This window comes from Benincasa hispida, chromosome 10 (genome assembly GCF_027475165.1).
Source record: "Benincasa hispida cultivar pf3 chromosome 10, pf3_genome.v1.1, whole genome shotgun sequence".
Taxonomy (NCBI): Eukaryota; Viridiplantae; Streptophyta; class Magnoliopsida; order Cucurbitales; family Cucurbitaceae; genus Benincasa; species Benincasa hispida.
In genome coordinates, this window is record NC_143487.1 from 18461897 (window position 1) to 18480094 (window position 18198).

The 18198-nt window shown below is 28.8% G+C and overlaps 1 long non-coding RNA gene across 1 annotated transcript; it reads right to left on the minus strand.

The window, feature by feature from the left end:
- Positions 1-4543: 4543 nt before the first annotated feature.
- LOC150033158 (uncharacterized) lies at positions 4544-5367 on the minus strand. The gene is made up of 2 exons (XR_016524139.1): positions 5228-5367; positions 4544-5007 (listed from the first exon to the last, which is right to left on the minus strand). It is a non-coding gene; the product is annotated as an uncharacterized LOC150033158 (long non-coding RNA).
- Positions 5368-18198: the final 12831 nt, after the last annotated feature.

Consider the following 18198-nt stretch of genomic DNA (forward strand, 5'->3'; position numbering starts at 1 on the left):
TTCTAGGATTTTGAAAATTGGATGTTTTCAAAATTAGTATTAGACTTTACTGCTTTCAATGATTCGGTTTATAGGGCCTGTTGTGTTTGGGCATAATTATTATTGCAATTGAGTCTGTATTCATGTCCGTGTCACTCGTGATCAAGTTTTGGCTTCAATTTGGTGAAATTCAGAGCAAGAACATAGCAAAATGGATGCATAGAGCATAAGGCTAGACGTTGCAACGCTCGCCTTACGCATAAGACAGAGGGCTCAGCATCGCAACGCTTTAGCCGCAACGTTGCAACGCTGTGAGCAGCATAGTGCTGCGTTACAGAGATTAGAATGCTAGTGTCGCAATGTTGGCAGAGAGTGTTGCGACGCTCCAGACATGAGGTGCGCGCGAGGATGGACGTCTGTTTGTGGGTTCGTGTCCTATTCCAGGTGGTTTTTAAGTAAATTTTCTTAATTACTTAATTATTATTTGTAATAATTATTTAACTTGTTGTATTTTGATTAATTAAATTAGCATAAGTGTTATATTAATTGAATTAATATTTTAGGACGCCAATTTGGGTCCAATATTGTTGTTATAATTATTATACATGTGATGTATGGTTTTGTAATTATATATATCATATAGTAAAATCCCACTATAGAATAAACAATCATTCATGCATCATAATAATATAAAATATTATATTATAAGGTTGCATGATTTATCAAGCATGCTCATGCATTATATTATATAATTGTTATATTGTATAATTGCATGCATAAATAACATTTCCATGCATAATTTTATATTATAAATGTTATAATATATAGTTTAGATGAATGGATCTATGTTATTTAATTTTCATTACTTTATTATATAATTTTTATGTATGTTATAATGAAAATGGAGATGCATGAAGCATGACATCACTTTAGTAAAATAATAATTGTTATAAGTTTTAAAGTATGTCATTAGAAGCATGTATAGATTTCAATTGTTTCATTAAACTTTATAATAGTTATAAGTTAAATCTATAATAAAGAGTTGTATGCAAACATAGGTTAAATTCATTTTAAATAGTTTAAAATTGATTAGACCTTTAGACCTATGTTCAAAATATTTCTAATATGATTAGAAATAGTAATCTTTTAGTTCTGTTTAACAGGACTAAATTGAATTCGAATAAAAGATTAAATTTGTAATAAATTTATTTTTAAGGGACTTTTGTCTAAGGAAAGTTTTGTTTAGGCTGGGGTATTTAAGCTAACGGAAATAGAACACTCCTATTGAGAACTGATCTGGAAGGTGAATGAGATACATTTGTTATAAGCATGCAATTAGTGATTAAAGTTTGTTAAAGTGTTTAATAAGCAATTAATCAACATTGTTAAACCAACCAATATAATTGTTACATTAGGCAAAGTTAACAATCACTTAGTAAAAATTGATAGTCGAGTTTTTCTAAGTTAATCAACCCTAGGTAAAATACTCACTGGGAGGAAAATGATGTAAACGATACTTCAATTTCTTTTTTTGTTTCTCCCTAAAAGTTCACATCGTGAGATCTATGCTCGACCCCAAAGCACCTTTGTTTGTGTTCCTTCCTCCCCCCCCATGGGTGGTGTTTGTATGGAATTTTACTCAAACTTCAGAAATGGATAGGATTACTTTAGTTTTTATCCCAATCGATTTTTTCCTATGGTTAACTCATTGGGGCGGAATTCTAGAGTCTAAAATGGAGGATTACACTTACAAGAAATTGTTAAGTTAATGATTTATGGACTGAACAATGGCGATTAATCATTATTGGAATGAGAGTTATTCTGATATAATGACTAGTTGAGAGTGTCTCAATTCAGTGAAGATGTAACTGATCACCTTACGGTGACTTTTATCTGAACCCATTAAAGCATCATTACAAAATAGATGTCACTTAGGGTACATTAGAATTTTTCTAGATTGATTGATTTTCATTGAGTAATGCATGAATAACTAATATAAATAAATTGTATGGTTTCAGCAACTATCATCATGACAAATGCTACTTTAAACTTGTTTTCTGCTGATAAACAGAATGGCGATAATTACACGAGTTGGAAGAATACTATTAACATTGTGCTAATTATAGATAACTGAAGATTCGTCCTTGATAAGGAGTGTCCTCAAGTCCATGCTGCCAATACAACCCGAAATGTTTGGGAGGCATATCAAAGATGAATCAAGACAAAAGAAAAGGCCCGAGCGTACATCTTGGACAGCTTATCTGAAGTCTTGGCCAAGAAGCATAAACTCCTATGCCCGTCACCCTACCCCCACAAAAAATTTGCACATATAGAATTTGAATCATCGCATAAAGATAGAAGTTACTCATTTATGTTGGAATGTCTTGCGACACCACCTTAATTAGAACCTTTTTTCCCCAGCCGAAAATATTTTCTCCTTCAAACTCAATAAAACTTTCTGATCGAAAAAATATGTATGAGTGATGAAAATAAAAATAGATGAGGTCTGAATGCCAACATATACTATTGATGAAGTAACAATCTTGGAGTATTCTAAGTATCGAATCCCATAGGACTAGGACTTCTTATCAATTTTGATTGGACTATAGAATAATGAAACCAAAGTAACCAATGGAAAGTTCATATTGTGATAGGCAAGAAATTAACTTTAAAACAGTAAACAATGATAGATAAACAGGAGCAAATAATGATTCAACATTTTGGGTGCTATGCCTTAAGCAATGCGACCACATCATATTAGGACAGTGAATTATGCATGAACAGAAAACTACTCCTATTCGATCTTGTGTTAAGTTCCTTTAGTTGGTCTAAGCAGCTAATGCTTAATGCATCTATGGTTACATGTGTTAAAGTTGATGCCCTAAATCTCGTGGGTTCTGTAGTTTGTAATTGTAATATTCAAACGATTTATTTATTTAATAAAATCTGAGAAATTTTATTCAACATTTAGTAGATTAATCCACAAAATCAATAAACTAATATCTGAGGTTATCTTCTGTAGCTTAAATATGTATGTAGAGACATATAGGTGGATCGTGTTTAAGTGATAAATTGATAACCTAAATGGTTTGTAGTAGATGGATAATGTTAGGTACCTTATCTTGATGAAACTACAAATACGGCCCGCTTTGTAAATGTTACAATTATTGTAAAGTGTTAAAAATGATATGATCTTGATCATTCATGTAGAGACATATGAGTTCTATACAAAGGGGTTTGTATAAGACCGGACCATGAAATGAATAGTCTCATTATATAACGTTGTTAATAATAGAGACTTACATTTCACCAGAATGACCATATATGACATGACCTAAATCCTGAGTGAGTTGTGAACTCCTATCTATGAAGGCAGCATTTGATTTGTATGGGTGAGAATAACTAGATCGCCGATTCAATAAACCTACCATATTGAGAATCCGTCTGATTGGAGAGCTGGGAACACAGCTACACAAGATGAAATTCACTTTTTCTCTAATATTGGGGTAAGTAGATAAATTGCTTCCTTAAGGATTGATTCCGGAGCTTGAACAATATGGCGTCACGCCCTCTATTGGCCCGAGAGGTTTGGTCATAGTTGGATTATGAATTATTGTTCATTAGAGGGATGAGTGGTACTTAAGGAGTTAGATGTAACTATAAGGGCAAAACGATAATTTTGGCTTAGTTGTATAGCAATTTGTGAAAGATCATCGTACTGTTGACTAGTTATATCCAATGGATACAGAAATATATATGTAGTGCGAAGAGTGCAGTTGTTGATCTTTAGTGGAGTGGCCGACAATTAATGCATGTGGAGTAATTTAATTAAAGAAGTTTAATTAATTATTCAAATAACTCAATTGAGATTATTGAGAATTAATTTTTGATCAATTTGAATTGTTCAAAATAATTGATGGATTGATTATATATGATATAATTAATTTAAACTAATGTATTTGATACATTATAATATAAAGTTTATTTTGAGAAGAATTAAATATTTGAATATGATTCAAATACTAATTATATGGATTGGATTCATATAATAAAATTTAATATAAATTTGATTTATATTAAATACCATGATTGATTGAGAGAATTTAAGTTATAAATTATATTGTATTTAATACAATATAAAAACTATAGGTTATGTGTTATATTCGATATAACATATAGTTTAATATAAACTATATGATAAGGTGGTTACTATATATATATATATATAATTATTTATTAAATTATTTTGAATTTTATTAAGTAGAGAGTTATAACTTTCTCTCCCCCCGTTTTCTCTCTTCAGATAGATGTGTAGTGGTGGGAGGTTGAAGATCTTCTTCTTCCTTTTGCCTTGTACGCAGAGGGCTCTTTGGTCTGTTCTTTCTAGGATACACGATCTCCTAGAAAAACTTCCTCTCAAAAGATTTTTCTCCCTCACCCAAAAATCTGCAAAGTCCACACCTCTTGCATATTCTCACCCTACCTTAATATTCCTATAATTAATGGCACGAACATACTCAAACCTAATTAGTGCATTATCATATATTAAACGCCGAGGGATAAAGGCATATTGTTCTTGTAAAATAACTGAATTTAACACCTGCTTCAACTTGTTCGCAATAGTCTTAGCAATAATCTTATACACAACATTACAGAGACTAATTGGATGAAAATCTGCAAAACAACAACATAACATAACTCATAAAAAAAACTATCTAGCCAACAACAAGTAAAATTACTCGACTATTGCCCTTTCACGAAGGTGAAGTATCCCCCAGGGCTGACATGAATCAACAACCGCTCTGAACACATTCATTTGGGCAACAAGGTGCACCGCTTCTCCTAATTTCTCTAACATCTGCAAAATCTCATTTAAATCTCCCCCTATCACCCACAGAAGATGTGAAGCCATTGACAAACACCTCCAACAATCGCCATGAATCCATTCGTTTCTCTATCATTGGGTTTCCGTAAAATCCAATTGCTAGTGACTCAAAACCTTCTTAACAGTCACATCAATGTGCCCTCCTAGGAAAGAAAAAATGTTAACATCCAAAGAATTATTTCACAAAAGCATTAAACCACCACTATTTCCAATACTAGGTATGTTAAAACGACAATCATACGAGTAAAGAAACTTGACTTTATTATTTAACTTATTCTTGCACATAGTTTTAGACCAGAAAAACTAAATCAGGTAAATAGGAAGTTGTCACACTACACAACTCACGAAATGTTCGAGAGTTACCTAGCCTTGAACATTCCAACACAAGATTTTCATGGATAGCGAATTCACTGAGCCTTCGTTTCAATCTTTGTAGTAATAGCGTCTTCCACCAAAATCTCTCTCTTGCTTCTCTTATAACGTAAAATTTGTTTGTAATTAGTGATGTGTTGATTTAAGCTAAAGCATCTTCTCCCAAGGGAAACCAATGAAACCAATTATTTCAATTTCTTGTTATTGTTTCATTTGAAAGTTTTGATTATTCTTTTCTTTTTCTTTTCTTTTTTTAAAAAGACAATGAGTATCTAATTCTATTCACTAAAACAAAGTTAGTGATTATTATGCATGACATGAACTTAACTCCAATATTTAAATTAATCCATCTGTTCAACATCTTATCTATATATTTTATAAAATTCTATGTTATATCTACAGACTCTATTCTCTATATTTTCATTGCTATTAAAAAAAAAAACCTATCATCTCCTCTTTTTTTTCCCTTTAATTTAAGTTATATAGGCTTCTGTTTTTAAAAAATCACTAGAAGAAATTCAGACTTCAATGTTGGTTGAAAATAGTATTATTGGATATATTATGTCGGTAGAAAAAACGGATAAACCGACATTGAAGCCCTCCCATTATTTTTTTTTTTATTTTATCAAATTTTTTATTTCCCTCTCGCGCGCGTATAAAATATCACATTTCTCTCAACTCTCTCACTATACCAAAACTTAAACTCAAACCCTTGATCGGCTGGTCTCACCTACCCAAACAAACTCTCTCATCTCTCAGTAGCTGTTGGTCGTCGTTTGCCTTCAGGTGGGGTTGTCTTTACTGTTGCCTTCAGGTTTTAGGTGAGCTTGGCATTGTCCGATTTCAGGTGGGCTATCGTTGGTTGTCCAGAGCTGGTCGCGTGGGTTGTGTGTCCGATTTCAGGTGAGCTTTCTGATTTTAATATGTTCAATCTAGGGGAGCTTCCATTTTTGGTCCGTTCATTCCCCTTTTTATTTGATTTCAACTCTCATTTTTCAGATTAAGCTTGTTTTATTTTTTATTTTAGAGAGGGGAGGGGATTCTTTCATCTCTTTGTTCGTATTGTCTTCCCCAAATCCAGTATCATGACTATCTACAGTAAGTGCAATCTTTCATTTTGATTTCAATTGATTTCCATTTTCTAGTTGTCATGGGTGAAGAAAGGTCTTTTTTTTTTTTTTTTTTTGCTTTTTTGAATCTATTTGTTCTTATTTTCGTTTGCCCTCTCTTTTTCTTGTGTCCATGAAGTGGAGATTAAAAACCAAACAAATCAAATTTAAGAAATGAAAATAGAAATCAGTAAATTCGGTTGTTTAATTTTTCTTCTTTTTATCGCTAGGTTACAGATGAGCAGTTTTCGAAACTGAATATGTAAATACAAGATGGTTGATGTTAAAGCTCCAAAACTAAATGGTGGAGAGTGAGTAGAAGCAAAGAGTATTTGTGAGTATCTTTCTTAATTTTTATAGAAACCATACAAGATATGATAGGAGTATGTGTTCATTTCTAAAAGTTTATTCTCTAACATCACACTCTTCTCTATTTGCTCATATAAATTCTTATTGGACATGCATAAAAATTTATAGACTTTTTCCATTCGTATTATTTTGAATATTAAAGATGAATTTTTCTTATATTATGAATATGAATAATGTTAGTAGATAACTAGCAATTAAGTCTAAAGTGATCGACTTCTACCTTCACTTCATAGTTATGATATTGATATTTTTGTTTGTGAGCCTTGCTAAATAATTGGATATTAAGTTATATTCATTTTCTCTAGGGAGGAGTATTATGTTATCTTTTGTTACGATGTTTTTTCTTCGCAAATAAACTAATTTGTCAACTTGTCATCAAGGAACTGGACCAATTTCAATCTTGGTGTTCAAATGCCTTGACTGTTGGAGAAAAAAGGTTGTGCATTGAAGACAATATGGGATGGATTAAACTAAATATGTTCGTTATCACAAAGGTGAGTAAACTATAAGTTTAAGCTATATTTGTATTTCAATATCCTCAAGTTCAGTCAGTAAAAAGAAGGTTTTTGTACTTCATTTGAGTTACTCTTGTTGTGGGCATGAATGTATAATTTAGACAAGGGATTGAAAACAGATTGTTTGGATTTTAAGATGTTTGTTGTTCTTGGAGTGGCTTTTGCTCTAACAACTTAAAATTCATGTTTACTTCCAATTTCATCTTCATACGTTTTTAGTTGTATCTGATGTTAAACATGGCAAGCAACTTATATGGATGAGACACTACAAGAATTTTCTTAAGCATGAAATAGTTACATGGCAACCAATTTATAAGCATGAAGTAGTTTTGGAGGAACAATGGGAAGGTAACTATTAATTTTCTTAAGATCACATGCTGATGATGTGTTTTAGCTTGTGAAGTTTGGTCTAGATTAGCAATTCTTAGTTAGCGATGTTAAATTTTGCACTCTACACTTATCTCTATTTGTGCTCTTAGTAATACAAAACCATTCTCTTGCAAGCTCTTTTTGTCCTCTTCAAGCTTAGTTGTTTATGACTTCCATTGAGTGGTTTATGGTAGTGGAACTTCTTAGACATCCTTTGTTGCCGAAATTTTTTTAAAACATAAGAGTTATAAAGTTAGTTGTAGGTTAAAATATGGTAATGTTCCTTAGTTTAGCATTGAAATTTGGGATCATTACAATGACGATTGTCCAACTATGGTAGTTATTTATGGGTTGAGTTCATTTTTTTCGTTATTTATAAACTACTTATATAACGCAACTTATATTTGTTTGTTCATACACTCTCATATGATATCGCTCGCACGAGTACAGGGAGGTTATGGATAGAGGACATAACAAATTCATCCATAGAATATGATTCACAATCACAACCCCTGCGCCATTAAATCAATTCGAAGGTGCTGAGATTGAGGTGTTAAAATATTTGGGGCACACATCACTTGTTTCTGATGCTATCAATGCTAGTTTTTGGCTTTGATAGGTGTTTATTTATTATTATTTGTGTTGTGTAATATTGATAAGCTACTTGGTATGTTTGATTATTGAAGGGGAAAGTATACATTCTTTTGTGGTTTTAGGAGGGGTTCATGTAAGGATTGAGTGGTAAAAAAATGATCTTATAAATACTTGTATCTAGATATGCTTCATGTATAACTGATGGCATTAATTCCCAGTATCCTTTTAGTTACATGTGCTTTTGTATTTGTTGTTATGTGCAATCATTTTAAGAGTCCCTGCTTTAGCTGTTACATGTGCCATAGTTTTCCGTAGTTCGGATCTTGGTAATGATGTGGTGGATAATCAAAACTTTTGTGACGTTCTTGTATATTTTTCTTATTGCACTTTATGAAGGCCCTGCTTTAGCTGTTAATTTGTCTTTGCAGAAAGTCACAGTTCAGGAGAAGTCTGGTAGTACGTGAAAGGGACAATAACTTTAGGATTATACTGATTGTGTTGTTTTAGAGTCTCTAAGCTAATCTCTCTATTGAATGATTCTTATACATGCATTGTATAATATCTAAGTATCGAGAATTTCAGCGATAGAATATCTATTATACTTAGTTGAAACAAAATGATATACCTACAGGATCAAACACTACAAGAATTTCGGACTTTACGTCTTTGTTTTTCAACTGTCACTTAGTTTGTATCTTCTGTTATTTCTTCTGTTATTTACTAAATTTCTCTGCTAGTTTTTCAATTCAAACTTGCTCTTATCTGACTCTCATTTTGCTGGCTTATATGTTTTTATATTAGAACCATTCTTAGTTAGCTCTTTGGATATATGTAAACACGGAAGGGGAAATAGGTGTTTATGCAAATGTCTTGTTGTGTAGACTCTGATCTTATGTCTTTTCCTGTCCATTTGCTTGTTCTGTTTGCTATTTTAACCTTTTTTGGTGGCATTAGAAGAAGCAATATCATTTTCTTCATTGGTGGTGTAGTTTTTTTTTTTTCTCATTGTTACATTTCGGTTTATGGAAGGGGGGCCAACTTTAATAAAAGATTACAATGGATAACATGCAATAACAATTCAAGCCTTCATGTTGATTGAAGTTGTCTCACATTTGTATTCTCTCAATCTCTTCCTCTACCATATATTTTTAATGGTGTTGTTTATGTATTTTTTAGGTGTTTGGAATGGGTAGGGAGGAGATGGATTTCTTGCAACAACAAGGAATTCACGTAAATTTTTGGGAGTGTGTTTCTTTGAACAGGTTCAAGGTAAATTTTTTGTTTTGTTGTAGTAGCATCGTTATGCTGTCGAATTTTTGAAAAAGAAGATTTTTGAAAAAGGAGTAAAGATTTTGAAAAAAAAGATTCTCTCATTTATTCAACTATTGAGTTTTCTTGTTTTGCAGGTGCAACAAAGGAGTAAAGATTTAGTATCGCAACCTCTTTATGCTTTTTCTTGGGGAACTCTAGATCCAACACATTCACTACAAGAATTTTTCCTTGAATTTACCATTTATGCATATTCCCAATAAACACGGTTAGTTGAATATGAATTCTGATCATATTTTCACTTTCAATCCTTTGTCTTAAACCTTTTTTGTTTGTGATCCTTTGAACAATAGTGGTCAGACAAAGATGCCTATAACTAGACATTACTGAAGCTGGAGGGGTCTGTTCAAGAAGAATTATGAAGGGATCTATACTTACCAAGTGGAGAGGGACAGTAAACTCATAGTGTTTGTAAAATCATAATGTTTGTATTATTTGTAATTTGTGTTTTCAAGGCTTGAATTATTGTACGACCTTTTAAATTATAATTTTATAGCAGAATTTGTGGACTAAATATAATAGATTTACAATCCATACATGAATAATATGTCATAGCCACAACGTTCGATGATGATGTGTCATGTTATACTTTTTGACCAAAAAAATGGATTTGACAATGAAATTAAAAAAAAAAAAAAAAAAAAAAAAAAAAAAAAAACGGACAGATTCAGACTTCAATGTCAGTTAAGAATTTAAAAAGAAAAAAAATACAAGCTTTAATGTCAGTTGTTAATTTCACTGAAGGTCTTTAATGTCGGTTGAAAAATTCACTGAAGGTTTTTAATGTCGGTTGGAAAATTCACTGAAGATCTTTAATGTCGGTTGCAACTGACATTGAAGGCTGTGTTATTGAAGCCCTTTAATGTCGGTTAAAACTGACATTAAAGGGCTTTAATAACATTATCTTTAATTTCGGTTGTCAACCGACATTAAAGCCCTTTAATGTCGGTTTAAAACTGACATTAAAGCCTGAATTTCTTCTGGGATGGCTTTCTCACCATTTCTTACCTAGTTTTCATCCTCTTTAAAAAAGTTTTGAATTTTTTTTATCAAATTCAAAAAACCAAAAAACAAAATGTAAACTACGTAGCTAGTTTATGTCCCATCTGATCAAGATTTTACTTTTAATTTATAGTTATTTTCTCTCAATTTTCTTTCTAAATTATTTCTCATTTTTTTAAATAAACGATTGAATTCTCGATCAAATTTTAAAACATTTTATTTTATCCTTTTTTAAGTTTTCAAAAGTTTGTTTGATATTTGAAAACAAGGTAGAAGGTGAATAATCAAACACAAAATTCATAGAAGAGTAGATTTTATAACCTTAGTTTTTAAATCTTAATTTAGACCTTGAAATTATCTAAAATGTAGATAGAAAAATAAAGAAAACATATGAATAGAAGTAGTGTTCATAAATGTATAAATTTAATTTAGAAAATTTTAAAACTAAAAAGTAATTATCAGATGTGACTCTAGTTTCTTTCTTTCTTTTTTTAATGCAACTTGCATATATTCAGCTTTTTTAATTTAAAAAAAAAAAAACAAAACAAAAAAAAACAAATTTACTTGTTTCGTCTATAATGTCTCGAAACTTTATTTTCTAATTGAACTTTAAGTAAACAATTTATAATAATAATAAAATTATTGTTATTTACATCAAATTTACCATTACATATTCATTCACATCATAACATCTTTAGGAACGTTTAGGATAAAAAGTTAGTTATTACAGTCAATTTGTGTTTGAGGTGTATATTATTTTAGTTTAGTTGAGATGTAGATTACGAGGGTTTTAGGAATTGGTCAATTATTATCAATTATTATTATAATTTGTGAGGTATAATAGTATGTGTTTAGGACATAAATTTGAGTTACAAATGAAGAGAGATGATGGTTATAGGAATAGTAAACACAGTTGATTATAAAAGTTTTCAAAATAATTTTATTGCAATTACGAGTTATAATAATTGGGAACTTTAACTATTATATAATGGGGGTCCAAACACCGAGTGGGCTACAATATCCCACTCTACTAAAAATAAGTTGAAGGCCCAAATGTCCTCTTACTAAGTATGAAACTATATATAAATAATAGTAGGACTGCAATAAAAAGTCAAAAAACCGAAAAACAAATCAATCTAAACCGATCCAGTGGTTTTGTTTGGTTTTTTAGTATAAAATTGGACATCTTGATTTATATTTGGAGAAAATAAAAAAGTATAGGTTCGGGTCGATTTTTTATTAGATAAATCGATCAAAACCGAACCTATCCAATGATGTATATATATATATATATATATATATGCACCATAATAATTAAAATGCTTATTTTTAAGGATATATATCCTTAAAAATAAGCATTTTAATTATTATGGTGCATGTATATTTTTTGTTTAAAAAAAAGACCAATTATTATGGAGCGGTATGTTTTTTATTTAGAAAAGTGTAAAAAATGTCAAATTTTAATTTATAAAAAAGAAATAAACCTATTTTTAATTTTAAATTAGTAAAAATGACCAATTCAAAACAAAGTGGTAATAAGAATAAAAATTAAAAGAAAAAAAAAAGTCAAAAATTGAAAAACAAAACCGATAATAAACCGATCCACATAAAACCAGTCCAATGGTTTTGTTCTTTATTGGACATTGGTTGCCTCTTTTTTGTAAAATCGATTGGTTTGGTTTGGTTCTTGGTTAGTCTCAAAACCATCAAAACTAAATCAACTATCACCCTTAAATAATAATATCTCAACTTTGTTTAGATAAATATAGAGATGAAACAAAGCTTATTTATATTAATATATAAATAGAAAATCAAAATATTAATCAATCAACATTTAGAAAAGAAGACAATAAATCATTATTCAAATTTCACGTCATAAAATGTTGTTTGATCTAGATTTTAAAAACAACGAAGAATAATCTTTATATGATATCACAAACTATTCGTAAGTGTTTGTTTCAAAGTGGCAAGTACGTACGTCAATGCAAATGAAAGAGAATAAAGAAGAATGTGAATATAAGAGAGTAAATGACGAATAACCCTAATATATTGTAAAATTATTGTATTGAATTAAAAGTCATTTTGACCCTAAAAATTTAGGATATCCGTCTCAATATATCATATATTAGATTCATTGAGTTTGGGGAAATTAAAGTGGGTGGAAAATAAAAAAAAAAAAAAGATTGAAAACTAAAAAAATCACAAGGTTACAATTAATGAACGTTGAATCTTAAAAATTGTGGCTGGCGGCCACATCTCTCAATTGGGCCTAATTAAATACATGCACCATCAATTTGAAATAATGTACACATTTATAAAATAATAATAATATTATTAAAATTATTATTTTATCGAATATTATGAGAGAGTTGTTGTTTAGTTTCATTAATGGAAGGGAGTTTGAATGAGCATTAAATGCTTGATGTTACTTCCTAGTTTTAAAAAACCATTTTGATTTTGATTTTTTGATTTTTTGATTTTTAGTTTTTTATTTTATTTATTTTTCAAATGTTTGACCAACCCAATTAATATCACCACCCGTACGTGTAGAACACTGCCAAGATTTTCAAGGATTTGGAAAAATCTTATGTTATTTTAATTTATACCATAAATGTGGTCTTCTTTTAGTTTACCAATAGATTATTATTCAATTGCTTGACTATTCTTTATACTGATTTACGGATGATATAAATTTAAAACAACTTTAATAAGTTAAATTATCATTTGCTCCTTATGGTTAAAGTTAGAGATGGTAAAAATAATAATCATAATAAACCAATTAGTCCTGGTTTTGATTTGATTTTTACCATTTCAAAATTTTGAATTTTACTCAAGTGAGTTATAATTTGTTAGAGTGTTGATGTTATATTAAATTTACCATGATCCATCCAGTTAAGTTATTACAATAACTAGCAATTTGAGAGCTTTGAAACTTGTGATCTAGTCAAGTGTCACATAATTTCATGTTATTTATGTCTATTTGTTTAAGTGTATTTAAGTTTGTGTCTATTGTATACTTAAACTATAAAAAGGGTTTCATTTCCTTAATTTTTACTTTTGTGTTTAATAAGTTTTTCGATTTTAAGTTTATAAATTTTTTATTTCTTGTCTAATAATAGATTATCGACAGTATAGTCCAAAATATTTAAAAATTGATATATCTATTTAGGTTTAAAATATTGTCTTTATACTTTGAAATTTGTTCAATTTTAGTTTATGTACTTTCAATAAATCTTACATTTAGTTCTCTCATTGTTAGTTTATTGTTAACTTTTTTAAAAAATGATTTTAGTAGCATTTTTTCAATAAATTTTGAAAATATATTTATATATTATATTTCTTTGTATGAAAATTACTGTCGTTATTATTATTAATTAGTTTTGTGGGACTAACTTTAAGATTTATTGAAAATACATAAACTAAAAATAAGACATTTGGAAGTATAGAGATTAAAATTGAATAAACTTCAAAATATGGGAACCAAAATGGTATTTTAACTATCTATTTAATATAGACTAAAAATATATATACTATAGGACTTCAAATTTTCAATTTTTTGTCTGGTTCAATGACTTGGTAGACACAAAATAACACAATATTGAAATTAATTTTTTTTTACACAATATAAAGTTTTTTAAGCTAAATTAGTAACTTAACCTAATAATGTCAAATTAAGCATACTTATGAAGTTCAATTTATATCTTCGACTAAAAAGTTTGAGATCGTTAGATTCATCTCACTCAATGTTGAATTAAAAAAAAAATAATAACTATTGATGCCAAATTTTGGACAGAAAAATATTTGGCCTTCATGTGACAACAAAATAAAATTATAATTTAGAAAAGAGATAACTTGCAAAACAAAGAAAAATGGCTTTGATACAAAAGTCATAGATGAGAACTCAATAGAGAAGAAGTCATGAGTATAAGATACCTTACATGGAACCATAATAATGTATTTATAGATAATGTTGACTTAGGTTGTTCCTTAGGGTTTCGGAGTTGTCTTAGGATAATTAGATGATCTACTAAAGTGAAAGGCGTGTCCGGTCTATATTTGGCTAGGGTCGGCCACGGCCAAGGTCGAGCATCTTCAGTAGGCCATATCACGAGCCTAAAACAATCTCTTAGAATGAGGCAAGCATAAAACATGTCTCATTAGGCATTTTGTAAGATTCGACCTCGATCTTAATTGAGATCGAGCATAGTGGTAAGATTCAAGCTAGCCTCTAAGGCACATTTTGATCTAAGTCACTAATTTTGATTTGTATCGTGTTCTCCTCTTGATTTTGTCGTTCCTATTTACACTAAATATTAGTTATATATTTTGGTTGAAAATCAGTCATAACAGTAATAAATACTACATTGTTCTAATTAAATAAAACTCATTCACACACATAACACAATAAATCCTCGTAAAATGAATACAAAAAAAAAGTGGATAATTAATAAGTATTGAAATAGAGGATTAAATAATGCAAACTACCGTGGTTGAAAATGATGTAAAAGCCAAATTTATAGAACCAAAGAATCGTTGGGGTTGTTGAGTTTGAGTTTAATATTGTAGATGACATTAATTAATAGAAGGGTGTTTCGGTCATTTTGTGTGTTACAATTTTTACTCGTCAAATAAACAAACCGACTTTCTAATTCTATCCAAGATAATTTACAAAGAATTCGACAATTTCACACGTGGCAAGAACCCAACAATGGTTAGTGTCAAAACGGAAAAGTCAATGCACGTCTCTTACAAAAACATTTAATAAATATATATATATATATATAATTTTTTTATTTATGGTATTGATATTGTGAGTGTTTTCAAGATTATACTATACGTGGGTTTTGTTGAATTTGATGAATAATGTTAACATTGGTTTCAAAATATTTCAAATTAATGGTTTGAATTTTAATAACCATATTATTTGGTTTTTTCTTTCGTCTTTATTTTCCATTTTATTAAAATAATTGACATCCTCCAAACCCAAATTAATAATTAAGTTTGAATAACGAAAAAAAAGTTGTATACGAGATTTGAGTAATGAAAAAGTACATGAGTCAATGACTACGATTATCGAGATTTTATTAACAACTTTAGTTAATATTATGTAATCTAATATTTTCTAAAAAATTATGATTAACTCTACGTAAATATTAAAGTCATGTTTGTCAACTCAATACACATCATGTGGTTTAGATATTATAACCTTGAATAAAAAAAAATGGAGGTTTGAATCATATTTTCTTATATATTATTGAACTAAAAAATGATAGATCATGTTCGTTATATTTATTTGCTCTATATATTATCCAACCTATATTTTTTTTTTCCAAAATCTTATTAAATCTAGAATATTGAAAAAAAATTAACTTTAAAAGTTTTATCTTCGGATATAAATTCAATTAAGAATTAAGAATGTACTTTTTAAGAGAAGTAATAAGTATAGCAAAAATAAATAAATAAATGAGAAAGATTTATTTTGGATCCTAAACTTTTCATTGGAGGTTTATTTTTTCTGGATAAAAATCACAACTTCAATACTATAATTTAGATCGATAGAGTAGATTACAAAAATCAATATATGCTCTCTCTTGATTTTAAGTAGAAAATATTTTTGTCAATTCAAGTATAATTTGATATTAAAGAATTAATTGAGTGCGAGTGAAATTATATATTGAGAAGTAAAAGAACTTGTATTTTTAAGTCCTCACTCCATAATATTTTTATTTCTCTACTAAAGTACTCTCTTTATACATTAACTAATTCTTTTCACTTAAAAGATTTTTTTTTATACTTATAGAATTTTAAATATTTATTTTAATTAGACAGCTAACTGATATTGAATATAATCAAAATGTCGAGACAAATATTTATTTATTTTTTTAAGGGATCTTGTAATTAATAATATATAAATATATTAAATTAGTTGAGTTATTTTACCATTTTAAAACAAAACCATCATAATTTATAGTCGAAATATGTTGGGTATGGGGTGAATTTTTCTTTGGAAAAATCATAAATCCTTTAAATTTAGAACAATGATACATTTATTCCTAAAAGTCTTTTCTTTTACTCATATACGCTAGCACAAACATAAAAGTGTATCAGATGTTTTTCTTTTATTTTCTTTTTTTTTTTCAATGACAAAATATCATATGTTATCTAAAAAAAATAAATACAAAACCTCAAATGCCATTTTTGAAAATTAAGATTAATATAAACTAGTAAAATTGTTTATCTTCTCGAATATTATGAATATTATAAATATTATGTTGCATTTTTGTTTTGAGAATTAGTTGTATAAGATTTTGCAAGCAATTAGTAAATATTAAAAGAAAAATAAAGCCTGTTATTCGAATCTCTCACTTCTTATTATACTAAAAAAATTCAAAATAATCAAAAAATTTATGTACAATGATTACAATAAGGTTGTTACTTGTAAAATCAAATTCCTAATTGTGGCATTGATCCCCTCTATTGCACTAATATAAAATCAATTCGGAAGCAACACTTTTTTGTTGTTTTGTGGGATTAAGTGTTACACTGTTCGAAATTCGATGGAAGAGATAATGTCGACATTTGAAGCTTACTCGAATATTGTTGATTCTATCGAATTATAAGAAATTTTAACTCTTTTTAATGACATTACTACCACTATTTGAAGTTGGATTCTCAAATTTCATGGAAGCTTTTAACAGGTCAGGAGAAGTATTTGAATGAATTACAAGTTTTTTATGATATTCTTTGTTTAAAACAGCACAACAATTTCATCCGTGGATTCCTTTTTGTCAAACACTAAGGAAATATTACAATTCATGATGTTGGGATTCACGCTCATCGTTTCAAACATTCAAAAACTTAAATTGAAGATAATCCGTTGTGGGTGACCTCAGCTGTCTATAAGAATAATCAAATCCCTTACTTTATCTATTTGTTTTGGTTTCAATTTTCTGTACTAAAAAAAGATTTACAACAACTTCAAAAGAATTACAACAAAAAGTTATTAATGGAAATTTATTCTTTAATCAATCCTCCCTATTACTAATCTCATAACTTGCTATAAGTACTATAATCGTCATGATTACCCACCAAAGATTATATCAACAATAAATGATACGTTATATGTTTTAAATTATCTGCTTAATTTTTTAATTAAATGCTTCACATGATTAAATTAAAAATAAATAAATTTGAATTCAAATTTAAAAATTAAAATGAAAAAATAAATAAATTAAATATGGGAAGAAAAAGCCCGAAGCACAAAGTTTTCGTGGGCGATAAATGCGTCCATAACTTAGGTGGTGGCTCTTTCTATGTTTTTAAATTTGATTTCTTCTTTATTTATTGTTCTCTCCTTTAATGAGATGCTCCCATTGGGGAAATCCATTTCTCATTCCCATATATTTTAATTTCTTTTATTATTATTATTATTATTATTTCATTTTCATTACAATAACTCCTCTAAATATATATTTTAGCCCATAATGTTGGTACGTCCATATAGTTTAATATTAATCAATTTAATCTTTTTTTTTAATTATAAAATTGGTTGATTGTCGACAAATGTTTTTTATAGAATCAAGCACAAATTTATCTTTTACATGTTTATGTCAATTTATCGAGTATTAAATATCATGTCTGTTATGTACGTTTATAGTTAACTACGATTGTTGAA